We start from the raw sequence: 26,251 nt of genomic DNA, 5'->3' as shown, positions 1-26,251 counted from the left end.
GGAAAGCAGGCGGGGAGAGAAGGCCTTTTCCTTGTCTCTTTTATTTCGGCCTGAATTCGGTGCATTGGCACTGGCCAAAGCAAGGTTTCCCAGCCCAAAGGACGACGCGGCAGCTCGCTCTTGGCAGAGCAAGTCCCAGGCAGTGTTGCCCTGACGAGATAGTGGGGGTACGCTGAGGCCCAGGGAAAACACACTGCACAGAGAAACCCGAGCAAAGCCGAGGGCTTCCCCACAGGAACCCATGTCCGTTTCAGTTCTTTGCCGAGAACGGAGCTCGGAGGCAACATCAGATTGTGCGTATCTCAGGGAGAGAAAGAATACTGTGACTTCCCCCGTTCCTCTGACGAAAGCAGTGAGAAGGAGAAAAGCGTCCTTTGCTTTCGCTTTCCCGCAGGGAGCTCGGCGAAACGGCCCTTCGCGAAGGGCCGTTTTCCCCCGAGAACTGCCTGGCGGCAGCCCCGTTCTCCAACAAGAACACGTATTCAGTGTTAGCGTTCAGCTATTGTGAAGGCTCGCTTTGGCCCAGGGAGAGCCCCGTTCTGCAAGGGGAACGCGTATGCAGTGTTAGCGTTCAGCTATTGTGAAGGCTCGCTTTAGCCCAGGGAGAGCAAAGCGCCTGGGGACAAAATCTCGGCAGACCCCGCTGCCTTTCCACGGTGCAAAGTGTGCAAGTGCAGACTCTATTCCAAAGAAGAGAGCGCACAGACAACAGCAGCCCGCACGTTTCTCGGTGAAAGGGAGAACTCCCTGACTTCACCCAGCCCTCTGAGAAAAGGCAGGCAGAGGGCGAGAAGCTTCCCTTCCTTCCCCTTGCCCCGCAGTGCAGTCCCCGTTTGCTCTCGCAAACGCAAGGCTTCTTCTGAAAAACTACATCGCGGTGCAGCTCTCCTTCCAGTGGAGCAACGACAGAGCTTTCGCTTCTAGGAAGAGACTGGGAAAGCAGCCGGGGAGAAGAGGCCTTTTCCTCGTCTCTTTTCTTTCGGCCTGAATTCGGTGCATTGGCACTGGCCAAATCAAGGTTTCCCAGCCCAAAGGACGACGCGGCAGCTCGCTCTTGGCAGAGCAAGTCCCAGGCAGTGTTGCCCTGACGAGATAGTGGGGGTACGCTGAGGCCCAGGGAAAACACACTGCGCAGAGAAACCCGAGCAAAGCCGAGGGCTTCCCCACAGGAACCCATGTCCGTTTCAGTTCTTTGCCGAGAACGGAGCTCGGAGGCAACATCAGATTGTGCGTATCTCAGGGAGAGAAAGAACACTGTGACTTCCCCCGTTCCTCTGACGAAAGCAGTGAGAAGGAGAAAAGCGTCCTTTGCTTTCGCTTTCCCGCAGGGAGCTCGGCGAAACGGCCCTTCGCGAAGGGCCGTTTTCCCCCGAGAACTGCCTGGCGGCAGCCCCGTTCTCCAACAAGAACACGTATTCAGTGTTAGCGTTCAGCTATTGTGAAGGCTCGCTTTGGCCCAGGGAGAGCCCCGTTCTGCAAGGGGAACGCGTATGCAGTGTTAGCGTTCAGCTATTGTGAAGGCTCGCTTTAGCCCAGGGAGAGCAAAGCGCCTGGGGACAAAATCTCGGCAGACCCCGCTGCCTTTCCACGGTGCAAAGTGTGCAAGTGCAGACTCTTTTCCAAAGAAGAGAGCGCACAGGCAACAGCAGCCCGCACGTTTCTCGGTGAAAGGGAGAACTCCCTGACTTCACCCAGCCCTCTGAGCAAAGGCAGGCAGAGGGCGAGAAGCTTCCCTTCCTTCCCCTTGCCCCGCAGTGCAGTCCCCGTTTGCTCCCGCAAACGCAAGGCTTCTTCTGAAAAACTACATCGCGGTGCAGCTCTCCTTCCAGGGGAGCAACGACAGAGCTTTCGCTTCTAGGAAGAGACTGGGAAAGCAGCCGGGGAGAGAAGGCCTTTTCCTCGTCTCTTTTCTTTCGGCCTGAATTCGGTGCATTGGCACTGGCCAAAGCAAGGTTTCCCAGCCCAAGGGACGACGCAGCAGCTCGCTCCTGGCAGAGCAAGTCCCAGGCAGTGTTGCCCTGACGAGGTAGTGTGGGTACGCTGAGGCCCAGGGAAAACACACTGCGCGGAGAAATCCTAGCAAAGCCGAGGGCTTCCCCACAGGAACCCATGTCCGTTTCAGTTCTTTGCCGAGAACGGAGCTCGGAGGCAACATCAGATTGTGCGTATCTCAGGGAGAGAAAGAACACTGTGACTTCCCCCGTTCCTCTGACGAAAGCAGTGAGAAGGAGAAAAGCGTCCTTTGCTTTCGCTTTCCCGCAGGGAGCTCGGCGAAACGGCCCTTCGCGAAGGGCCGTTTTCCCCCGAGAACTGCCTGGCGGCAGCCCCGTTCTCCAACGAGAACACGTATTCAGTGTTAGCGTTCAGCTATTGTGAAGGCTCGCTTTGGCCCAGGGAGAGCCCCGTTCTGCAAGGGGAACGCGTATGCAGTGTTAGCGTTGAGCTGTTGTGAAGGCTCGCTTTAGCCCAGGGAGAGCAAAGCGCCTGGGGACAAAATCTCGGCAGACCCCGCTGCCTTTCCACGGTGCAAAGTGTGCAAGTGCAGACTCTTTTCCAAAGAAGAGAGCGCACAGGCAACAGCAGCCCGCACGTTTCTAGGTGAAAGGGAGAACTCCCTGACTTCACCCAGCCCTCTGAGCAAAGGCAGGCAGAGGGCGAGAAGCTTCCCTTCCTTCCCCTTGCCCCGCAGTGCAGTCCCCGTTTGCTCTCGCAAACGCAAGGCTTCTTCTGAAAAACTACATCGCGGTGCAGCTCTCCTTCCAGGGGAGCAACGACAGAGCTTTCGCTTCTAGGAAGAGACTGGGAAAGCAGCCGGGGAGAGAAGGGCTTTTCCTCGTCTCTTTTCTTTCGGCCTGAATTCGGTGCATTGGCACTGGCCAAATCAAGGTTTCCCAGCCCAAAGGACGACGCGGCAGCTCGCTCCTGGCAGAGCAAGTCCCAGGCAGTGTTGCCCTGACGAGATAGTGGGGGTACGCTGAGGCCCAGGGAAAACACACTGCGCAGAGAAATCCTAGCAAAGCCGAGAGCTTCCCCACAGGAACCCATGTCCGTTTCAGTTCTTTGCCGAGAACGGAGCTCGGAGGCAACATCAGATTGTGCGTATCTCAGGGAGAGAAAGAATACTGTGACTTCCCCCGTTCCTCTCACGAAAGCAGTGAGAAGGAGAAAAGCGTCCTTTGCTTTCGCTTTCCCGCAGGGAGCTCGGCGAAACGGCCCTTCGCGAAGGGCCGTTTTCCCCTGAGAACTGCCTGGCGGCAGCCCCGTTCTCCAACAAGAACACGTATTCAGTGTTAGCGTTCAGCTATTGTGAAGGCTCGCTTTGGCCCAGGGAGAGCCCCGTTCTGCAAGGGGAACGCGTATGCAGTGTTAGCGTTCAGCTATTGTGAAGGCTCGCTTTAGCCCAGGGAGAGCAAAGCGCCTGGGGACAAAATCTCGGCAGACCCCGCTGCCTTTCCACGGTGCAAAGTGTGCAAGTGCAGACTCTTTTCCAAAGAAGAGAGCGCACAGGCAACAGCAGCCCGCACGTTTCTCGGTGAAAGGGAGAACTCCCTGACTTCACCCAGCCCTCTGAGCAAAGGCAGGCAGAGGGCGAGAAGCTTCCCTTCCTTCCCCTTGCCCCGCAGTGCAGTCCCCGTTTGCTCCCGCAAACGCAAGGCTTCTTCTGAAAAACTACATCGCGGTGCAGCTCTCCTTCCAGGGGAGCAACGACAGAGCTTTCGCTTCTAGGAAGAGACTGGGAAAGCAGCCGGGGAGAGAAGGCCTTTTCCTCGTCTCTTTTCTTTCGGCCTGAATTCGGTGCATTGGCACTGGCCAAAGCAAGGTTTCCCAGCCCAAAGGACGACGCGGCAGCTCGCTCCTGGCAGAGCAAGTCCCAGGCAGTGTTGCCCTGACGAGGTAGTGTGGGTACGCTGAGGCCCAGGGAAAACACACTGCGCAGAGAAATCCTAGCAAAGCCGAGAGCTTCCCCACAGGAACCCATGTCCGTTTCAGTTCTTTGCCGAGAACGGAGCTCGGAGGCAACATCAGATTGTGCGTATCTCAGGGAGAGAAAGAACACTGTGACTTCCCCCGTTCCTCTGACGAAAGCAGTGAGAAGGAGAAAAGCGTCCTTTGCTTTCGCTTTCCCGCAGGGAGCTCGGCGAAACGGCCCTTCGCGAAGGGCCGTTTTCCCCCGAGAACTGCCTGGCGGCAGCCCCGTTCTCCAACGAGAACACGTATTCAGTGTTAGCGTTCAGCTATTGTGAAGGCTCGCTTTGGCCCAGGGAGAGCCCCGTTCTGCAAGGGGAACGCGTATGCAGTGTTAGCGTTGAGCTGTTGTGAAGGCTCGCTTTAGCCCAGGGAGAGCAAAGCGCCTGGGGACAAAATCTCGGCAGACCCCGCTGCCTTTCCACGGTGCAAAGTGTGCAAGTGCAGACTCTTTTCCAAAGAAGAGAGCGCACAGGCAACAGCAGCCCGCACGTTTCTCGGTGAAAGGGAGAACTCCCTGACTTCACCCAGCCCTCTGAGCAAAGGCAGGCAGAGGGCGAGAAGCTTCCCTTCCTTCCCCTTGCCCCGCAGTGCAGTCCCCGTTTGCTCCCGCAAACGCAAGGCTTCTTCTGAAAAACTACATCGCGGTGCAGCTCTCCTTCCAGGGGAGCAACGACAGAGCTTTCGCTTCTAGGAAGAGACTGGGAAAGCAGCCGGGGAGAGAAGGCCTTTTCCTCGTCTCTTTTCTTTCGGCCTGAATTCGGTGCATTGGCACTGGCCAAAGCAAGGTTTCCCAGCCCAAAGGACGACGCGGCAGCTCGCTCTTGGCAGAGCAAGTCCCAGGCAGTGTTGCCCTGACGAGATAGTGGGGGTACGCTGAGGCCCAGGGAAAACACACTGCGCAGAGAAACCCGAGCAAAGCCGAGGGCTTCCCCACAGGAACCCATGTCCGTTTCAGTTCTTTGCCGAGAACGGAGCTCGGAGGCAACATCAGATTGTGCGTATCTCAGGGAGAGAAAGAACACTGTGACTTCCCCCGTTCCTCTGACGAAAGCAGTGAGAAGGAGTAAAGCGTCCTTTGCTTTCGCTTTCCCGCAGGGAGCTCGGCGAAACGGCTCTTCGCGAAGGGCCGTTTTCCCCCGAGAACTGCCTGGCAGCAGCCCCGTTCTCCAACAAGAACACGTATTCAGTGTTAGCGTTCAGCTATTGTGAAGGCTCGCTTTGGCCCAGGGAGAGCCCCGTTCTGCAAGGGGAACGCGTATGCAGTGTTAGCGTTCAGCTATTGTGAAGGCACGCTTTAGCCCAGGGAGAGCAAAGCGCCTGGGGACAAAATCTCGGCAGACCCCGCTGCCTTTCCACGGTGCAAAGTGTGCAAGTGCAGACTCTTTTCCAAAGAAGAGAGCGCACAGGCAACAGCAGCCCGCACGTTTCTCGGTGAAAGGGAGAACTCCCTGACTTCACCCAGCCCTCTGAGCAAAGGCAGGCAGAGGGCGAGAAGCTTCCCTTCCTTCCCCTTGCCCCGCAGTGCAGTCCCCGTTTGCTCCCGCAAACGCAAGGCTTCTTCTGAAAAACTACATCGCGGTGCAGCTCTCCTTCCAGGGGAGCAACGACAGAGCTTTCGCTTCTAGGAAGAGACTGGGAAAGCAGCCGGGGAGAGAAGGCCTTTTCCTCGTCTCTTTTCTTTCGGCCTGAATTCGGTGCATTGGCACTGGCCAAAGCAAGGTTTCCCAGCCCAAAGGACGACGCAGCAGCTCGCTCCTGGCAGAGCAAGTCCCAGGCAGTGTTGCCCTGACGAGGTAGTGTGGGTACGCTGAGGCCCAGGGAAAACACACTGCGCGGAGAAATCCTAGCAAAGCCGAGGGCTTCCCCACAGGAACCCATGTCCGTTTCAGTTCTTTGCCGAGAACGGAGCTCGGAGGCAACATCAGATTGTGCGTATCTCAGGGAGAGAAAGAACACTGTGACTTCCCCCGTTCCTCTGACGAAAGCAGTGAGAAGGAGAAAAGCGTCCTTTGCTTTCGCTTTCCCGCAGGGAGCTCGGCGAAACGGCCCTTCGCGAAGGGTCGTTTTCCCCCGAGAACTGCCTGGCGGCAGCCCCGTTCTCCAACAAGAACACGTATTTAGTGTTAGCGTTCAGCTATTGTGAAGGCTCGCTTTGGCCCAGGGAGAGCCCCGTTCTGCAAGGTGAACGCGTATGCAGTGTTAGCGTTCAGCTATTGTGAAGGCTCGCTTTAGCCCAGGGAGAGCAAAGCGCCTGGGGACAAAATCTCGGCAGACCCCGCTGCCTTTCCACGGTGCAAAGTGTGCAAGTGCAGACTCTATTCCAAAGAAGAGAGCGCACAGACAACAGCAGCCCGCACGTTTCTCGGTGAAAGGAAGAACTCCCTGACTTCACCCAGCCCTCTGAGCAAAGGCAGGCAGAGGGCGAGAAGCTTCCCTTCCTTCCCCTTGCCCCGCAGTGCAGTCCCCGTTTGCTCCCGCAAACGCAAGGCTTCTTCTGAAAAACTACATCGCGGTGCAGCTCTCCTTCCAGGGGAGCAACGACAGAGCTTTCGCTTCTAGGAAGAGACTGGGAAAGCAGCCGGGGAGAGAAGGCCTTTTCCTCGTCTCTTTTCTTTCGGCCTGAATTCGGTGCATTGGCACTGGCCAAATCAAGGTTTCCCAGCCCAAAGGACGACGCGGCAGCTCGCTCTTGGCAGAGCAAGTCCCAGGCAGTGTTGCCCTGACGAGATAGTGGGGGTACGCTGAGGCCCAGGGAAAACACACTGCGCAGAGAAACCCGAGCAAAGCCGAGGGCTTCCCCACAGGAACCCATGTCCGTTTCAGTTCTTTGCCGAGAACGGAGCTCGGAGGCAACATCAGATTGTGCGTATCTCAGGGAGAGAAAGAACACTGTGACTTCCCCCGTTCCTCTGACGAAAGCAGTGAGAAGGAGAAAAGCGTCCTTTGCTTTCGCTTTCCCGCAGGGAGCTCGGCGAAACGGCTCTTCGCGAAGGGCCGTTTTCCCCCGAGAACTGCCTGGCGGCAGCCCCGTTCTCCAACAAGAACACGTATTCAGTGTTAGCGTTCAGCTATTGTGAAGGCTCGCTTTGGCCCAGGGAGAGCCCCGTTCTGCAAGGGGAACGCGTATGCAGTGTTAGCGTTCAGCTATTGTGAAGGCTCGCTTTAGCCCAGGGAGAGCAAAGCGCCTGGTGACAAAATCCCGGCAGACCCCGCTGCCTTTCCACGGTGCAAAGTGTGCAAGTGCAGACTCTTTTCCAAAGAAGAGAGCGCACAGGCAACAGCAGCCCGCACGTTTCTCGGTGAAAGGGAGAACTCCCTGACTTCACCCAGCCCTCTGAGCAAAGGCAGGCAGAGGGCGAGAAGCTTCCCTTCCTTCCCCTTGCCCCGCAGTGCAGTCCCCGTTTGCTCCCGCAAACGCAAGGCTTCTTCTGAAAAACTACATCGCGGTGCAGCTCTCCTTCCAGAGGAGCAACGACAGAGCTTTCGCTTCTAGGAAGAGACTGGGAAAGCAGGCGGGGAGAGAAGGCCTTTTCCTTGTCTCTTTTATTTCGGCCTGAATTCGGTGCATTGGCACTGGCCAAAGCAAGGTTTCCCAGCCCAAAGGACGACGCGGCAGCTCGCTCTTGGCAGAGCAAGTCCCAGGCAGTGTTGCCCTGACGAGATAGTGGGGGTACGCTGAGGCCCAGGGAAAACACACTGCACAGAGAAACCCGAGCAAAGCCGAGGGCTTCCCCACAGGAACCCATGTCCGTTTCAGTTCTTTGCCGAGAACGGAGCTCGGAGGCAACATCAGATTGTGCGTATCTCAGGGAGAGAAAGAATACTGTGACTTCCCCCGTTCCTCTGACGAAAGCAGTGAGAAGGAGAAAAGCGTCCTTTGCTTTCGCTTTCCCGCAGGGAGCTCGGCGAAACGGCCCTTCGCGAAGGGCCGTTTTCCCCCGAGAACTGCCTGGCGGCAGCCCCGTTCTCCAACAAGAACACGTATTCAGTGTTAGCGTTCAGCTATTGTGAAGGCTCGCTTTGGCCCAGGGAGAGCCCCGTTCTGCAAGGGGAACGCGTATGCAGTGTTAGCGTTCAGCTATTGTGAAGGCTCGCTTTAGCCCAGGGAGAGCAAAGCGCCTGGGGACAAAATCTCGGCAGACCCCGCTGCCTTTCCACGGTGCAAAGTGTGCAAGTGCAGACTCTTTTCCAAAGAAGAGAGCGCACAGACAACAGCAGCCCGCACGTTTCTCGGTGAAAGGGAGAACTCCCTGACTTCACCCAGCCCTCTGAGAAAAGGCAGGCAGAGGGCGAGAAGCTTCCCTTCCTTCCCCTTGCCCCGCAGTGCAGTCCCCGTTTGCTCTCGCAAACGCAAGGCTTCTTCTGAAAAACTACATCGCGGTGCAGCTCTCCTTCCAGTGGAGCAACGACAGAGCTTTCGCTTCTAGGAAGAGACTGGGAAAGCAGCCGGGGAGAAGAGGCCTTTTCCTCGTCTCTTTTCTTTCGGCCTGAATTCGGTGCATTGGCACTGGCCAAATCAAGGTTTCCCAGCCCAAAGGACGACGCGGCAGCTCGCTCTTGGCAGAGCAAGTCCCAGGCAGTGTTGCCCTGACGAGATAGTGGGGGTACGCTGAGGCCCAGGGAAAACACACTGCGCAGAGAAACCCGAGCAAAGCCGAGGGCTTCCCCACAGGAACCCATGTCCGTTTCAGTTCTTTGCCGAGAACGGAGCTCGGAGGCAACATCAGATTGTGCGTATCTCAGGGAGAGAAAGAACACTGTGACTTCCCCCGTTCCTCTGACGAAAGCAGTGAGAAGGAGAAAAGCGTCCTTTGCTTTCGCTTTCCCGCAGGGAGCTCGGCGAAACGGCCCTTCGCGAAGGGCCGTTTTCCCCCGAGAACTGCCTGGCGGCAGCCCCGTTCTCCAACAAGAACACGTATTCAGTGTTAGCGTTCAGCTATTGTGAAGGCTCGCTTTGGCCCAGGGAGAGCCCCGTTCTGCAAGGGGAACGCGTATGCAGTGTTAGCGTTCAGCTATTGTGAAGGCTCGCTTTAGCCCAGGGAGAGCAAAGCGCCTGGGGACAAAATCTCGGCAGACCCCGCTGCCTTTCCACGGTGCAAAGTGTGCAAGTGCAGACTCTTTTCCAAAGAAGAGAGCGCACAGGCAACAGCAGCCCGCACGTTTCTCGGTGAAAGGGAGAACTCCCTGACTTCACCCAGCCCTCTGAGCAAAGGCAGGCAGAGGGCGAGAAGCTTCCCTTCCTTCCCCTTGCCCCGCAGTGCAGTCCCCGTTTGCTCCCGCAAACGCAAGGCTTCTTCTGAAAAACTACATCGCGGTGCAGCTCTCCTTCCAGGGGAGCAACGACAGAGCTTTCGCTTCTAGGAAGAGACTGGGAAAGCAGCCGGGGAGAGAAGGCCTTTTCCTCGTCTCTTTTCTTTCGGCCTGAATTCGGTGCATTGGCACTGGCCAAAGCAAGGTTTCCCAGCCCAAGGGACGACGCAGCAGCTCGCTCCTGGCAGAGCAAGTCCCAGGCAGTGTTGCCCTGACGAGGTAGTGTGGGTACGCTGAGGCCCAGGGAAAACACACTGCGCGGAGAAATCCTAGCAAAGCCGAGGGCTTCCCCACAGGAACCCATGTCCGTTTCAGTTCTTTGCCGAGAACGGAGCTCGGAGGCAACATCAGATTGTGCGTATCTCAGGGAGAGAAAGAACACTGTGACTTCCCCCGTTCCTCTGACGAAAGCAGTGAGAAGGAGAAAAGCGTCCTTTGCTTTCGCTTTCCCGCAGGGAGCTCGGCGAAACGGCCCTTCGCGAAGGGCCGTTTTCCCCCGAGAACTGCCTGGCGGCAGCCCCGTTCTCCAACGAGAACACGTATTCAGTGTTAGCGTTCAGCTATTGTGAAGGCTCGCTTTGGCCCAGGGAGAGCCCCGTTCTGCAAGGGGAACGCGTATGCAGTGTTAGCGTTGAGCTGTTGTGAAGGCTCGCTTTAGCCCAGGGAGAGCAAAGCGCCTGGGGACAAAATCTCGGCAGACCCCGCTGCCTTTCCACGGTGCAAAGTGTGCAAGTGCAGACTCTTTTCCAAAGAAGAGAGCGCACAGGCAACAGCAGCCCGCACGTTTCTCGGTGAAAGGGAGAACTCCCTGACTTCACCCAGCCCTCTGAGCAAAGGCAGGCAGAGGGCGAGAAGCTTCCCTTCCTTCCCCTTGCCCCGCAGTGCAGTCCCCGTTTGCTCTCGCAAACGCAAGGCTTCTTCTGAAAAACTACATCGCGGTGCAGCTCTCCTTCCAGGGGAGCAACGACAGAGCTTTCGCTTCTAGGAAGAGACTGGGAAAGCAGCCGGGGAGAGAAGGCCTTTTCCTCGTCTCTTTTCTTTCGGCCTGAATTCGGTGCATTGGCACTGGCCAAATCAAGGTTTCCCAGCCCAAAGGACGACGCGGCAGCTCGCTCCTGGCAGAGCAAGTCCCAGGCAGTGTTGCCCTGACGAGGTAGTGTGGGTACGCTGAGGCCCAGGGAAAACACACTGCGCAGAGAAATCCTAGCAAAGCCGAGAGCTTCCCCACAGGAACCCATGTCCGTTTCAGTTCTTTGCCGAGAACGGAGCTCGGAGGCAACATCAGATTGTGCGTATCTCAGGGAGAGAAAGAACACTGTGACTTCCCCCGTTCCTCTGACGAAAGCAGTGAGAAGGAGAAAAGCGTCCTTTGCTTTCGCTTTCCCGCAGGGAGCTCGGCGAAACGGCCCTTCGCGAAGGGCCGTTTTCCCCCGAGAACTGCCTGGCGGCAGCCCCGTTCTCCAACGAGAACACGTATTCAGTGTTAGCGTTCAGCTATTGTGAAGGCTCGCTTTGGCCCAGGGAGAGCCCCGTTCTGCAAGGGGAACGCGTATGCAGTGTTAGCGTTCAGCTATTGTGAAGGCTCGCTTTAGCCCAGGGAGAGCAAAGCGCCTGGGGACAAAATCTCGGCAGACCCCGCTGCCTTTCCACGGTGCAAAGTGTGCAAGTGCAGACTCTATTCCAAAGAAGAGAGCGCACAGACAACAGCAGCCCGCACGTTTCTCGGTGAAAGGGAGAACTCCCTGACTTCACCCAGCCCTCTGAGCAAAGGCAGGCAGAGGGCGAGAAGCTTCCCTTCCTTCCCCTTGCCCCGCAGTGCAGTCCCCGTTTGCTCTCGCAAACGCAAGGCTTCTTCTGAAAAACTACATCGCGGTGCAGCTCTCCTTCCAGGGGAGCAACGACAGAGCTTTCGCTTCTAGGAAGAGACTGGGAAAGCAGCCGGGGAGAGAAGGCCTTTTCCTCGTCTCTTTTCTTTCGGCCTGAATTCGGTGCATTGGCACTGGCCAAAGCAAGGTTTCCCAGCCCAAAGGACGACGCGGCAGCTCGCTCCTGGCAGAGCAAGTCCCAGGCAGTGTTGCCCTGACGAGGTAGTGTGGGTACGCTGAGGCCCAGGGAAAACACACTGCGCAGAGAAATCCTAGCAAAGCCGAGAGCTTCCCCACAGGAACCCATGTCCGTTTCAGTTCTTTGCCGAGAACGGAGCTCGGAGGCAACATCAGATTGTGCGTATCTCAGGGAGAGAAAGAACACTGTGACTTCCCCCGTTCCTCGGACGAAAGCAGTTAGAAGGAGAAAAGCATCCTTTGCTTTCGCTTTCCCGCAGGGAGCTCGGCGAAACGGCCCTTCGCGAAGGGCCGTTTTCCCCCGGAGAACTGCCTGGCGGCAGCCCCGTTCTCCAACGAGAACACGTATTCAGTGTTAGCGTTCAGCTATTGTGAAGGCTCGCTTTGGCCCAGGGAGAGCCCCGTTCTGCAAGGGGAACGCGTATGCAGTGTTAGCGTTGAGCTGTTGTGAAGGCTCGCTTTAGCCCAGGGAGAGCAAAGCGCCTGGGGACAAAATCTCGGCAGACCCCGCTGCCTTTCCACGGTGCAAAGTGTGCAAGTGCAGACTCTTTTCCAAAGAAGAGAGCGCACAGGCAACAGCAGCCCGCACGTTTCTCGGTGAAAGGGAGAACTCCCTGACTTCACCCAGCCCTCTGAGCAAAGGCAGGCAGAGGGCGAGAAGCTTCCCTTCCTTCCCCTTGCCCCGCAGTGCAGTCCCCGTTTGCTCTCGCAAACGCAAGGCTTCTTCTGAAAAACTACATCGCGGTGCAGCTCTCCTTCCAGGGGAGCAACGACAGAGCTTTCGCATCTAGGAAGAGACTGGGAAAGCAGCCGGGGAGAGAAGGCCTTTTCCTCGTCTCTTTTCTTTCGGCCTGAATTCGGTGCATTGGCACTGGCCAAAGCAAGGTTTCCCAGCCCAAAGGACGACGCGGCAGCTCGCTCTTGGCAGAGCAAGTCCCAGGCAGTGTTGCCCTGACGAGATAGTGTGGGTACGCTGAGGCCCAGGGAAAACACACTGCGCAGAGAAACCCGAGCAAAGCCGAGGGCTTCCCCACAGGAACCCATGTCCGTTTCAGTTCTTTGCCGAGAACGGAGCTCGGAGGCAACATCAGATTGTGCGTATCTCAGGGAGAGAAAGAACACTGTGACTTCCCCCGTTCCTCTGACGAAAGCAGTGAGAAGGAGAAAAGCGTCCTTTGCTTTCGCTTTCCCGCAGGGAGCTCGGCGAAACGGCTCTTCGCGAAGGGCCGTTTTCCCCCGAGAACTGCCTGGCGGCAGCCCCGTTCTCCAACGAGAACACGTATTCAGTGTTAGCGTTCAGCTATTGTGAAGGCTCGCTTTGGCCCAGGGAGAGCCCCGTTCTGCAAGGGGAACGCGTATGCAGTGTTAGCGTTGAGCTGTTGTGAAGGCTCGCTTTAGCCCAGGGAGAGCAAAGCGCCTGGGGACAAAATCTCGGCAGACCCCGCTGCCTTTCCACGGTGCAAAGTGTGCAAGTGCAGACTCTTTTCCAAAGAAGAGAGCGCACAGGCAACAGCAGCCCGCACGTTTCTCGGTGAAAGGGAGAACTCCCTGACTTCACCCAGCCCTCTGAGCAAAGGCAGGCAGAGGGCGAGAAGCTTCCCTTCCTTCCCCTTGCCCCGCAGTGCAGTCCCCGTTTGCTCTCGCAAACGCAAGGCTTCTTCTGAAAAACTACATCGCGGTGCAGCTCTCCTTCCAGGGGAGCAACGACAGAGCTTTCGCTTCTAGGAAGAGACTGGGAAAGCAGCCGGGGAGAGAAGGCCTTTTCCTCGTCTCTTTTCTTTCGGCCTGAATTCGGTGCATTGGCACTGGCCAAAGCAAGGTTTCCCAGCCCAAAGGACGACGCGGCAGCTCGCTCCTGGCAGAGCAAGTCCCAGGCAGTGTTGCCCTGACGAGGTAGTGTGGGTACGCTGAGGCCCAGGGAAAACACACTGCGCAGAGAAATCCTAGCAAAGCCGAGAGCTTCCCCACAGGAACCCATGTCCGTTTCAGTTCTTTGCCGAGAACGGAGCTCGGAGGCAACATCAGATTGTGCGTATCTCAGGGAGAGAAAGAACACTGTGACTTCCCCCGTTCCTCGGACGAAAGCAGTTAGAAGGAGAAAAGCATCCTTTGCTTTCGCTTTCCCGCAGGGAGCTCGGCGAAACGGCCCTTCGCGAAGGGCCGTTTTCCCCCGGAGAACTGCCTGGCGGCAGCCCCGTTCTCCAACGAGAACACGTATTCAGTGTTAGCGTTCAGCTATTGTGAAGGCTCGCTTTGGCCCAGGGAGAGCCCCGTTCTGCAAGGGGAACGCGTATGCAGTGTTAGCGTTGAGCTGTTGTGAAGGCTCGCTTTAGCCCAGGGAGAGCAAAGCGCCTGGGGACAAAATCTCGGCAGACCCCGCTGCCTTTCCACGGTGCAAAGTGTGCAAGTGCAGACTCTTTTCCAAAGAAGAGAGCGCACAGGCAACAGCAGCCCGCACGTTTCTCGGTGAAAGGGAGAACTCCCTGACTTCACCCAGCCCTCTGAGCAAAGGCAGGCAGAGGGCGAGAAGCTTCCCTTCCTTCCCCTTGCCCCGCAGTGCAGTCCCCGTTTGCTCTCGCAAACGCAAGGCTTCTTCTGAAAAACTACATCGCGGTGCAGCTCTCCTTCCAGGGGAGCAACGACAGAGCTTTCGCATCTAGGAAGAGACTGGGAAAGCAGCCGGGGAGAGAAGGCCTTTTCCTCGTCTCTTTTCTTTCGGCCTGAATTCGGTGCATTGGCACTGGCCAAAGCAAGGTTTCCCAGCCCAAAGGACGACGCGGCAGCTCGCTCTTGGCAGAGCAAGTCCCAGGCAGTGTTGCCCTGACGAGATAGTGTGGGTACGCTGAGGCCCAGGGAAAACACACTGCGCAGAGAAACCCGAGCAAAGCCGAGGGCTTCCCCACAGGAACCCATGTCCGTTTCAGTTCTTTGCCGAGAACGGAGCTCGGAGGCAACATCAGATTGTGCGTATCTCAGGGAGAGAAAGAACACTGTGACTTCCCCCGTTCCTCTGACGAAAGCAGTGAGAAGGAGAAAAGCGTCCTTTGCTTTCGCTTTCCCGCAGGGAGCTCGGCGAAACGGCTCTTCGCGAAGGGCCGTTTTCCCCCGAGAACTGCCTGGCGGCAGCCCCGTTCTCCAACGAGAACACGTATTCAGTGTTAGCGTTCAGCTATTGTGAAGGCTCGCTTTGGCCCAGGGAGAGCCCCGTTCTGCAAGGGGAACGCGTATGCAGTGTTAGCGTTGAGCTGTTGTGAAGGCTCGCTTTAGCCCAGGGAGAGCAAAGCGCCTGGGGACAAAATCTCGGCAGACCCCGCTGCCTTTCCACGGTGCAAAGTGTGCAAGTGCAGACTCTTTTCCAAAGAAGAGAGCGCACAGGCAACAGCAGCCCGCACGTTTCTCGGTGAAAGGGAGAACTCCCTGACTTCACCCAGCCCTCTGAGCAAAGGCAGGCAGAGGGCGAGAAGCTTCCCTTCCTTCCCCTTGCCCCGCAGTGCAGTCCCCGTTTGCTCTCGCAAACGCAAGGCTTCTTCTGAAAAACTACATCGCGGTGCAGCTCTCCTTCCAGGGGAGCAACGACAGAGCTTTCGCTTCTAGGAAGAGACTGGGAAAGCAGCCGGGGAGAGAAGGCCTTTTCCTCGTCTCTTTTCTTTCGGCCTGAATTCGGTGCATTGGCACTGGCCAAAGCAAGGTTTCCCAGCCCAAAGGACGACGCGGCAGCTCGCTCCTGGCAGAGCAAGTCCCAGGCAGTGTTGCCCTGACGAGGTAGTGTGGGTACGCTGAGGCCCAGGGAAAACACACTGCGCAGAGAAATCCTAGCAAAGCCGAGAGCTTCCCCACAGGAACCCATGTCCGTTTCAGTTCTTTGCCGAGAACGGAGCTCGGAGGCAACATCAGATTGTGCGTATCTCAGGGAGAGAAAGAACACTGTGACTTCCCCCGTTCCTCTGACGAAAGCAGTGAGAAGGAGAAAAGCGTCCTTTGCTTTCGCTTTCCCGCAGGGAGCTCGGCGAAACGGCCCTTCGCGAAGGGCCGTTTTCCCCCGAGAACTGCCTGGCGGCAGCCCCGTTCTCCAACGAGAACACGTATTCAGTGTTAGCGTTCAGCTATTGTGAAGGCTCGCTTTGGCCCAGGGAGAGCCCCGTTCTGCAAGGGGAACGCGTATGCAGTGTTAGCGTTCAGCTATTGTGAAGGCTCGCTTTAGCCCAGGGAGAGCAAAGCGCCTGGGGACAAAATCTCGGCAGACCCCGCTGCCTTTCCACGGTGCAAAGTGTGCAAGTGCAGACTCTATTCCAAAGAAGAGAGCGCACAGACAACAGCAGCCCGCACGTTTCTCGGTGAAAGGGAGAACTCCCTGACTTCACCCAGCCCTCTGAGCAAAGGCAGGCAGAGGGCGAGAAGCTTCCCTTCCTTCCCCTTGCCCCGCAGTGCAGTCCCCGTTTGCTCTCGCAAACGCAAGGCTTCTTCTGAAAAACTACATCGCGGTGCAGCTCTCCTTCCAGGGGAGCAACGACAGAGCTTTCGCTTCTAGGAAGAGACTGGGAAAGCAGCCGGGGAGAGAAGGCCTTTTCCTCGTCTCTTTTCTTTCGGCCTGAATTCGGTGCATTGGCACTGGCCAAAGCAAGGTTTCCCAGCCCAAAGGACGACGCGGCAGCTCGCTCCTGGCAGAGCAAGTCCCAGGCAGTGTTGCCCTGACGAGGTAGTGTGGGTACGCTGAGGCCCAGGGAAAACACACTGCGCAGAGAAATCCTAGCAAAGCCGAGAGCTTCCCCACAGGAACCCATGTCCGTTTCAGTTCTTTGCCGAGAACGGAGCTCGGAGGCAACATCAGATTGTGCGTATCTCAGGGAGAGAAAGAACACTGTGACTTCCCCCGTTCCTCTGACGAAAGCAGTGAGAAGGAGAAAAGCGTCCTTTGCTTTCGCTTTCCCGCAGGGAGCTCGGCGAAACGGCCCTTCGCGAAGGGCCGTTTTCCCCCGAGAACTGCCTGGCGGCAGCCCCGTTCTCCAACGAGAACACGTATTCAGTGTTAGCGTTCAGCTATTGTGAAGGCTCGCTTTGGCCCAGGGAGAGCCCCGTTCTGCAAGGGGAACGCGTATGCAGTGTTAGCGTTGAGCTGTTGTGAAGGCTCGCTTTAGCCCAGGGAGAGCAAAGCGCCTGGGGACAAAATCTCGGCAGACCCCGCTGCCTTTCCACGGTGCAAAGTGTGCAAGTGCAGACTCTTTTCCAAAGAAGAGAGCGCACAGGCAACAGCAGCCCGCACGTTTCTCGGTGAAAGGGAGAACTCCCTGACTTCACCCAGCCCTCTGAGCAAAGGCAGGCAGAGGGCGAGAAGCTTCCCTTCCTTCCCCTTGCCCCGCAGTGCAGTCCCCGTTTGCTCTCGCAAACGCAAGGCTTCTTCTGAAAAACTACATCGCGGTGCAGCTCTCCTTCCAGGGGAGCAACGACAGAGCTTTCGCTTCTAGGAAGAGACTGGGAAAGCAGCCGGGGAGAGAAGGGCTTTTCCTCGTCTCTTTTCTTTCGGCCTGAATTCGGTGCATTGGCACTGGCCAAAGCAAGGTTTCCCAGCCCAAAGGACGACGCGGCAGCTCGCTCTTGGCAGAGCAAGTCCCAGGCAGTGTTGCCCTGACGAGGTAGTGTGGGTACGCTGAGGCCCAGGGAAAACACACTGCGCAGAGAAACCCGAGCAAAGCCGAGGGATTCCCCACAGGAACCCATGTCCGTTTCAGTTCTTTGCCGAGAACGGAGCTCGGAGGCAACATCAGATTGTGCGTATCTCAGGGAGAGAAAGAACACTGTGACTTCCCCCGTTCCTCTGACGAAAGCAGTGAGAAGGAGAAAAGCGTCCTTTGCTTTCGCTTTCCCGCAGGGAGCTCGGCGAAACGGCCCTTCGCGAAGGGCCGTTTTCCCCCGAGAACTGCCTGGCGGCAGCCCCGTTCTCCAACGAGAACACGTATTCAGTGTTAGCGTTCAGCTATTGTGAAGGCTCGCTTTGGCCCAGGGAGAGCCCCGTTCTGCAAGGGGAACGCGTATGCAGTGTTAGCGTTGAGCTGTTGTGAAGGCTCGCTTTAGCCCAGGGAGAGCAAAGCGCCTGGGGACAAAATCTCGGCAGACCCCGCTGCCTTTCCACGGTGCAAAGTGTGCAAGTGCAGACTCTTTTCCAAAGAAGAGAGCGCACAGGCAACAGCAGCCCGCACGTTTCTCGGTGAAAGGGAGAACTCCCTGACTTCACCCAGCCCTCTGAGCAAAGGCAGGCAGAGGGCGAGAAGCTTCCCTTCCTTCCCCTTGCCCCGCAGTGCAGTCCCCGTTTGCTCCCGCAAACGCAAGGCTTCTTCTGAAAAACTACATCGCGGTGCAGCTCTCCTTCCAGGGGAGCAACGACAGAGCTTTCGCTTCTAGGAAGAGACTGGGAAAGCAGCCGGGGAGAGAAGGCCTTTTCCTCGTCTCTTTTCTTTCGGCCTGAATTCGGTGCATTGGCACTGGCCAAAGCAAGGTTTCCCAGCCCAAAGGACGACGCGGCAGCTCGCTCCTGGCAGAGCAAGTCCCAGGCAGTGTTGCCCTGACGAGGTAGTGTGGGTACGCTGAGGCCCAGGGAAAACACACTGCGCAGAGAAATCCTAGCAAAGCCGAGGGCTTCCCCACAGGAACCCATGTCCGTTTCAGTTCTTTGCCGAGAACGGAGCTCGGAGGCAACATCAGATTGTGCGTATCTCAGGGAGAGAAAGAACACTGTGACTTCCCCCGTTCCTCTGACGAAAGCAGTGAGAAGGAGAAAAGCGTCCTTTGCTTTCGCTTTCCCGCAGGGAGCTCGGCGAAACGGCCCTTCGCGAAGGGCCGTTTTCCCCCGAGAACTGCCTGGCGGCAGCCCCGTTCTCCAACAAGAACACGTATTCAGTGTTAGCGTTCAGCTATTGTGAAGGCTCGCTTTGGCCCAGGGAGAGCCCCGTTCTGCAAGGGGAACGCGTATGCAGTGTTAGCGTTCAGCTATTGTGAAGGCTCGCTTTAGCCCAGGGAGAGCAAAGCGCCTGGGGACAAAATCTCGGCAGACCCCGCTGCCTTTCCACGGTGCAAAGTGTGCAAGTGCAGACTCTTTTCCAAAGAAGAGAGCGCACAGACAACAGCAGCCCGCACGTTTCTCGGTGAAAGGGAGAACTCCCTGACTTCACCCAGCCCTCTGAGCAAAGGCAGGCAGAGGGCGAGAAGCTTCCCTTCCTTCCCCTTGCCCCGCAGTGCAGTCCCCGTTTGCTCTCGCAAACGCAAGGCTTCTTCTGAAAAACTACATCGCGGTGCAGCTCTCCTTCCAGGGGAGCAACGACAGAGCTTTCGCTTCTAGGAAGAGACTGGGAAAGCAGCCGGGGAGAGAAGGCCTTTTCCTCGTCTCTTTTCTTTCGGCCTGAATTCGGTGCATTGGCACTGGCCAAAGCAAGGTTTCCCAGCCCAAAGGACGACGCGGCAGCTCGCTCCTGGCAGAGCAAGTCCCAGGCAGTGTTGCCCTGACGAGGTAGTGTGGGTACGCTGAGGCCCAGGGAAAACACACTGCGCAGAGAAATCCTAGCAAAGCCGAGAGCTTCCCCACAGGAACCCATGTCCGTTTCAGTTCTTTGCCGAGAACGGAGCTCGGAGGCAACATCAGATTGTGCGTATCTCAGGGAGAGAAAGAACACTGTGACTTCCCCTGTTCCTCGGACGAAAGCAGTTAGAAGGAGAAAAGCGTCCTTTGCTTTCGCTTTCCCGCAGGGAGCTCGGCGAAACGGCCCTTCGCGAAGGGCCGTTTTCCCCCGGAGAACTGCCTGTCGGCAGCCCCGTTCTCCAACGAGAACACGTATTCAGTGTTAGCGTTCAGCTATTGTGAAGGCTCGCTTTGGCCCAGGGAGAGCCCCGTTCTGCAAGGGGAACGCGTATGCAGTGTTAGCGTTGAGCTGTTGTGAAGGCTCGCTTTAGCCCAGGGAGAGCAAAGCGCCTGGGGACAAAATCTCGGCAGACCCCGCTGCCTTTCCACGGTGCAAAGTGTGCAAGTGCAGACTCTTTTCCAAAGAAGAGAGCGCACAGGCAACAGCAGCCCGCACGTTTCTCGGTGAAAGGGAGAACTCCCTGACTTCACCCAGCCCTCTGAGCAAAGGCAGGCAGAGGGCGAGAAGCTTCCCTTCCTTCCCCTTGCCCCGCAGTGCAGTCCCCGTTTGCTCTCGCAAACGCAAGGCTTCTTCTGAAAAACTACATCGCGGTGCAGCTCTCCTTCCAGGGGAGCAACGACAGAGCTTTAGCTTCTAGGAAGAGACTGGGAAAGCAGCCGGGGAGAGAAGGCCTTTTCCTCGTCTCTTTTCTTTCGGCCTGAATTCGGTGCATTGGCACTGGCCAAAGCAAGGTTTCCCAGCCCAAAGGACGACGCGGCAGCTCGCTCTTGGCAGAGCAAGTCCCAGGCAGTGTTGCCCTGACGAGATAGTGTGGGTACGCTGAGGCCCAGGGAAAACACACTGCGCAGAGAAACCCGAGCAAAGCCGAGGGCTTCCCCACAGGAACCCATGTCCGTTTCAGTTCTTTGCCGAGAACGGAGCTCGGAGGCAACATCAGATTGTGCGTATCTCAGGGAGAGAAAGAACACTGTGACTTCCCCCGTTCCTCGGACGAAAGCAGTGAGAAGGAGAAAAGCGTCCTTTGCTTTCGCTTTCCCACAGGGAGCTCGGCGAAACGGCCCTTCGCGAAGGGCCGTTTTCCCCCGGAGAACTGCCTGGCGGCAGCCCCGTTCTCCAACGAGAACACGTATTCAGTGTTAGCGTTCAGCTATTGTGAAGGCTCGCTTTGGCCCAGGGAGAGCCCCGTTCTGCAAGGGGAACGCGTATGCAGTGTTAGCGTTCAGCTATTGTGAAGGCTCGCTTTAGCCCAGGGAGAGCAAAGCGCCTGGGGACAAAATCTCGGCAGACCCCGCTGCCTTTCCACGGTGCAAAGTGTGCAAGTGCAGACTCTATTCCAAAGAAGAGAGCGCACAGACAACAGCAGCCCGCACGTTTCTCGGTGAAAGGGAGAACTCCCTGACTTCACCCAGCCCTCTGAGCAAAGGCAGGCAGAGGGCGAGAAGCTTCCCTTCCTTCCCCTTGCCCCGCAGTGCAGTCCCCGTTTGCTCTCGCAAGCGCAAGGCTTCTTCTGAAAAACTACATCGCGGTGCAGCTCTCCTTCCAGGGGAGCAACGACAGAGCTTTCGCTTCTAGGAAGAGACTGGGAAAGCAGCCGGGGAGAGAAGGCCTTTTCCTCGTCTCTTTTCTTTCGGCCTGAATTCGGTGCATTGGCACTGGCCAAAGCAAGGTTTCCCAGCCCAAAGGACGACGCGGCAGCTCGCTCCTGGCAGAGCAAGTCCCAGGCAGTGTTGCCCTGACGAGGTAGTGTGGGTACGCTGAGGCCCAGGGAAAACACACTGCGCAGAGAAATCCTAGCAAAGCCGAGAGCTTCCCCACAGGAACCCATGTCCGTTTCAGTTCTTTGCCGAGAACGGAGCTCGGAGGCAACATCAGATTGTGCGTATCTCAGGGAGAGAAAGAACACTGTGACTTCCCCCGTTCCTCGGACGAAAGCAGTTAGAAGGAGAAAAGCGTCCTTTGCTTTCGCTTTCCCGCAGGGAGCTCGGCGAAACGGCCCTTCGCGAAGGGCCGTTTTCCCCCGAGAACTGCCTGGCGGCAGCCCCGTTCTCCAACAAGAACACGTATTCAGTGTTAGCGTTCAGCTATTGTGAAGGCTCGCTTTGGCCCAGGGAGAGCCCCGTTCTGCAAGGGGAACGCGTATGCAGTGTTAGCGTTGAGCTGTTGTGAAGGCTCGCTTTAGCCCAGGGAGAGCAAAGCGCCTGGGGACAAAATCTCGGCAGACCCCGCTGCCTTTCCACGGTGCAAAGTGTGCAAGTGCAGACTCTTTTCCAAAGAAGAGAGCGCACAGGCAACAGCAGCCCGCACGTTTCTCGGTGAAAGGGAGAACTCCCTGACTTCACCCAGCCCTCTGAGCAAAGGCAGGCAGAGGGCGAGAAGCTTCCCTTCCTTCCCCTTGCCCCGCAGTGCAGTCCCCGTTTGCTCCCGCAAACGCAAGGCTTCTTCTGAAAAACTACATCGCGGTGCAGCTCTCCTTCCAGGGGAGCAACGACAGAGCTTTCGCTTCTAGGAAGAGACTGGGAAAGCAGCCGGGGAGAGAAGGCCTTTTCCTCGTCTCTTTTCTTTCGGCCTGAATTCGGTGCATTGGCACTGGCCAAAGCAAGGTTTCCCAGCCCAAAGGACGACGCGGCAGCTCGCTCTTGGCAGAGCAAGTCCCAGGCAGTGTTGCCCTGACGAGATAGTGTGGGTACGCTGAGGCCCAGGGAAAACACACTGTGCAGAGAAACCCGAGCAAAGCCGAGGGATTCCCCACAGGAACCCATGTCCGTTTCAGTTCTTTGCCGAGAACGGAGCTCGGAGGCAACATCAGATTGTGCGTATCTCAGGGAGAGAAAGAACACTGTGACTTCCCCCGTTCCTCTGACGAAAGCAGTGAGAAGGAGAAAAGCGTCCTTTGCTTTCGCTTTCCCGCAGGGAGCTCGGCGAAACGGCCCTTCGCGAAGGGCCGTTTTCCCCCGAGAACTGCCTGGCGGCAGCCCCGTTCTCCAACGAGAACACGTATTCAGTGTTAGCGTTCAGCTATTGTGAAGGCTCGCTTTGGCCCAGGGAGAGCCCCGTTCTGCAAGGGGAACGCGTATGCAGTGTTAGCGTTGAGCTGTTGTGAAGGCTCGCTTTAGCCCAGGGAGAGCAAAGCGCCTGGGGACAAAATCTCGGCAGACCCCGCTGCCTTTCCACGGTGCAAAGTGTGCAAGTGCAGACTCTTTTCCAAAGAAGAGAGCGCACAGGCAACAGCAGCCCGCACGTTTCTCGGTGAAAGGGAGAACTCCCTGACTTCACCCAGCCCTCTGAGCAAAGGCAGGCAGAGGGCGAGAAGCTTCCCTTCCTTCCCCTTGCCCCGCAGTGCAGTCCCCGTTTGCTCCCGCAAACGCAAGGCTTCTTCTGAAAAACTACATCGCGGTGCAGCTCTCCTTCCAGGGGAGCAACGACAGAGCTTTCGCTTCTAGGAAGAGACTGGGAAAGCAGCCGGGGAGAGAAGGGCTTTTCCTCGTCTCTTTTCTTTCGGCCTGAATTCGGTGCATTGGCACTGGCCAAAGCAAGGTTTCCCAGCCCAAAGGACGACGCGGCAGCTCGCTCCTGGCAGAGCAAGTCCCAGGCAGTGTTGCCCTGACGAGGTAGTGTGGGTACGCTGAGGCCCAGGGAAAACACACTGCGCAGAGAAATCCTAGCAAAGCCGAGGGCTTCCCCACAGGAACCCATGTCCGTTTCAGTTCTTTGCCGAGAACGGAGCTCGGAGGCAACATCAGATTGTGCGTATCTCAGGGAGAGAAAGAACACTGTGACTTCCCCCGTTCCTCTGACGAAAGCAGTGAGAAGGAGAAAAGCGTCCTTTGCTTTCGCTTTCCCGCAGGGAGCTCGGCGAAACGGCCCTTCGCGAAGGGCCGTTTTCCCCCGAGAACTGCCTGGCGGCAGCCCCGTTCTCCAACAAGAACACGTATTCAGTGTTAGCGTTCAGCTATTGTGAAGGCTCGCTTTGGCCCAGGGAGAGCCCCGTTCTGCAAGGGGAACGCGTATGCAGTGTTAGCGTTCAGCTATTGTGAAGGCTCGCTTTAGCCCAGGGAGAGCAAAGCGCCTGGGGACAAAATCTCGGCAGACCCCGCTGCCTTTCCACGGTGCAAAGTGTGCAAGTGCAGACTCTTTTCCAAAGAAGAGAGCGCACAGACAACAGCAGCCCGCACGTTTCTCGGTGAAAGGGAGAACTCCCTGACTTCACCCAGCCCTCTGAGCAAAGGCAGGCAGAGGGCGAGAAGCTTCCCTTCCTTCCCCTTGCCCCGCAGTGCAGTCCCCGTTTGCTCTCGCAAACGCAAGGCTTCTTCTGAAAAACTACATCGCGGTGCAGCTCTCCTTCCAGGGGAGCAACGACAGAGCTTTCGCTTCTAGGAAGAGACTGGGAAAGCAGCCGGGGAGAGAAGGCCTTTTCCTCGTCTCTTTTCTTTCGGCCTGAATTCGGTGCATTGGCACTGGCCAAAGCAAGGTTTCCCAGCCCAAAGGACGACGCGGCAGCTCGCTCCTGGCAGAGCAAGTCCCAGGCAGTGTTGCCCTGACGAGGTAGTGTGGGTACGCTGAGGCCCAGGGAAAACACACTGCGCAGAGAAATCCTAGCAAAGCCGAGAGCTTCCCCACAGGAACCCATGTCCGTTTCAGTTCTTTGCCGAGAACGGAGCTCGGAGGCAACATCAGATTGTGCGTATCTCAGGGAGAGAAAGAACACTGTGACTTCCCCTGTTCCTCGGACGAAAGCAGTTAGAAGGAGAAAAGCGTCCTTTGCTTTCGCTTTCCCGCAGGGAGCTCGGCGAAACGGCCCTTCGCGAAGGGCCGTTTTCCCCCGGAGAACTGCCTGTCGGCAGCCCCGTTCTCCAACGAGAACACGTATTCAGTGTTAGCGTTCAGCTATTGTGAAGGCTCGCTTTGGCCCAGGGAGAGCCCCGTTCTGCAAGGGGAACGCGTATGCAGTGTTAGCGTTGAGCTGTTGTGAAGGCTCGCTTTAGCCCAGGGAGAGCAAAGCGCCTGGGGACAAAATCTCGGCAGACCCCGCTGCCTTTCCACGGTGCAAAGTGTGCAAGTGCAGACTCTTTTCCAAAGAAGAGAGCGCACAGGCAACAGCAGCCCGCACGTTTCTCGGTGAAAGGGAGAACTCCCTGACTTCACCCAGCCCTCTGAGCAAAGGCAGGCAGAGGGCGAGAAGCTTCCCTTCCTTCCCCTTGCCCCGCAGTGCAGTCCCCGTTTGCTCTCGCAAACGCAAGGCTTCTTCTGAAAAACTACATCGCGGTGCAGCTCTCCTTCCAGGGGAGCAACGACAGAGCTTTAGCTTCTAGGAAGAGACTGGGAAAGCAGCCGGGGAGAGAAGGCCTTTTCCTCGTCTCTTTTCTTTCGGCCTGAATTCGGTGCATTGGCACTGGCCAAAGCAAGGTTTCCCAGCCCAAAGGACGACGCGGCAGCTCGCTCTTGGCAGAGCAAGTCCCAGGCAGTGTTGCCCTGACGAGATAGTGTGGGTACGCTGAGGCCCAGGGAAAACACACTGCGCAGAGAAACCCGAGCAAAGCCGAGGGCTTCCCCACAGGAACCCATGTCCGTTTCAGTTCTTTGCCGAGAACGGAGCTCGGAGGCAACATCAGATTGTGCGTATCTCAGGGAGAGAAAGAACACTGTGACTTCCCCCGTTCCTCGGACGAAAGCAGTGAGAAGGAGAAAAGCGTCCTTTGCTTTCGCTTTCCCACAGGGAGCTCGGCGAAACGGCCCTTCGCGAAGGGCCGTTTTCCCCCGGAGAACTGCCTGGCGGCAGCCCCGTTCTCCAACGAGAACACGTATTCAGTGTTAGCGTTCAGCTATTGTGAAGGCTCGCTTTGGCCCAGGGAGAGCCCCGTTCTGCAAGGGGAACGCGTATGCAGTGTTAGCGTTCAGCTATTGTGAAGGCTCGCTTTAGCCCAGGGAGAGCAAAGCGCCTGGGGACAAAATCTCGGCAGACCCCGCTGCCTTTCCACGGTGCAAAGTGTGCAAGTGCAGACTCTATTCCAAAGAAGAGAGCGCACAGACAACAGCAGCCCGCACGTTTCTCGGTGAAAGGGAGAACTCCCTGACTTCACCCAGCCCTCTGAGCAAAGGCAGGCAGAGGGCGAGAAGCTTCCCTTCCTTCCCCTTGCCCCGCAGTGCAGTCCCCGTTTGCTCTCGCAAGCGCAAGGCTTCTTCTGAAAAACTACATCGCGGTGCAGCTCTCCTTCCAGGGGAGCAACGACAGAGCTTTCGCTTCTAGGAAGAGACTGGGAAAGCAGCCGGGGAGAGAAGGCCTTTTCCTCGTCTCTTTTCTTTCGGCCTGAATTCGGTGCATTGGCACTGGCCAAAGCAAGGTTTCCCAGCCCAAAGGACGACGCGGCAGCTCGCTCCTGGCAGAGCAAGTCCCAGGCAGTGTTGCCCTGACGAGGTAGTGTGGGTACGCTGAGGCCCAGGGAAAACACACTGCGCAGAGAAATCCTAGCAAAGCCGAGAGCTTCCCCACAGGAACCCATGTCCGTTTCAGTTCTTTGCCGAGAACGGAGCTCGGAGGCAACATCAGATTGTGCGTATCTCAGGGAGAGAAAGAACACTGTGACTTCCCCCGTTCCTCGGACGAAAGCAGTTAGAAGGAGAAAAGCGTCCTTTGCTTTCGCTTTCCCGCAGGGAGCTCGGCGAAACGGCCCTTCGCGAAGGGCCGTTTTCCCCCGAGAACTGCCTGGCGGCAGCCCCGTTCTCCAACAAGAACACGTATTCAGTGTTAGCGTTCAGCTATTGTGAAGGCTCGCTTTGGCCCAGGGAGAGCCCCGTTCTGCAAGGGGAACGCGTATGCAGTGTTAGCGTTGAGCTGTTGTGAAGGCTCGCTTTAGCCCAGGGAGAGCAAAGCGCCTGGGGACAAAATCTCGGCAGACCCCGCTGCCTTTCCACGGTGCAAAGTGTGCAAGTGCAGACTCTTTTCCAAAGAAGAGAGCGCACAGGCAACAGCAGCCCGCACGTTTCTCGGTGAAAGGGAGAACTCCCTGACTTCACCCAGCCCTCTGAGCAAAGGCAGGCAGAGGGCGAGAAGCTTCCCTTCCTTCCCCTTGCCCCGCAGTGCAGTCCCCGTTTGCTCCCGCAAACGCAAGGCTTCTTCTGAAAAACTACATCGCGGTGCAGCTCTCCTTCCAGGGGAGCAACGACAGAGCTTTCGCTTCTAGGAAGAGACTGGGAAAGCAGCCGGGGAGAGAAGGCCTTTTCCTCGTCTCTTTTCTTTCGGCCTGAATTCGGTGCATTGGCACTGGCCAAAGCAAGGTTTCCCAG

The sequence above is a fragment of the Loxodonta africana genome, chromosome 23 (assembly GCF_030014295.1).
Source record: "Loxodonta africana isolate mLoxAfr1 chromosome 23, mLoxAfr1.hap2, whole genome shotgun sequence".
In the NCBI taxonomy this organism is placed as follows: Eukaryota; Metazoa; Chordata; class Mammalia; order Proboscidea; family Elephantidae; genus Loxodonta; species Loxodonta africana.
Note: the sequence above shows the minus strand (reverse complement) of the source record.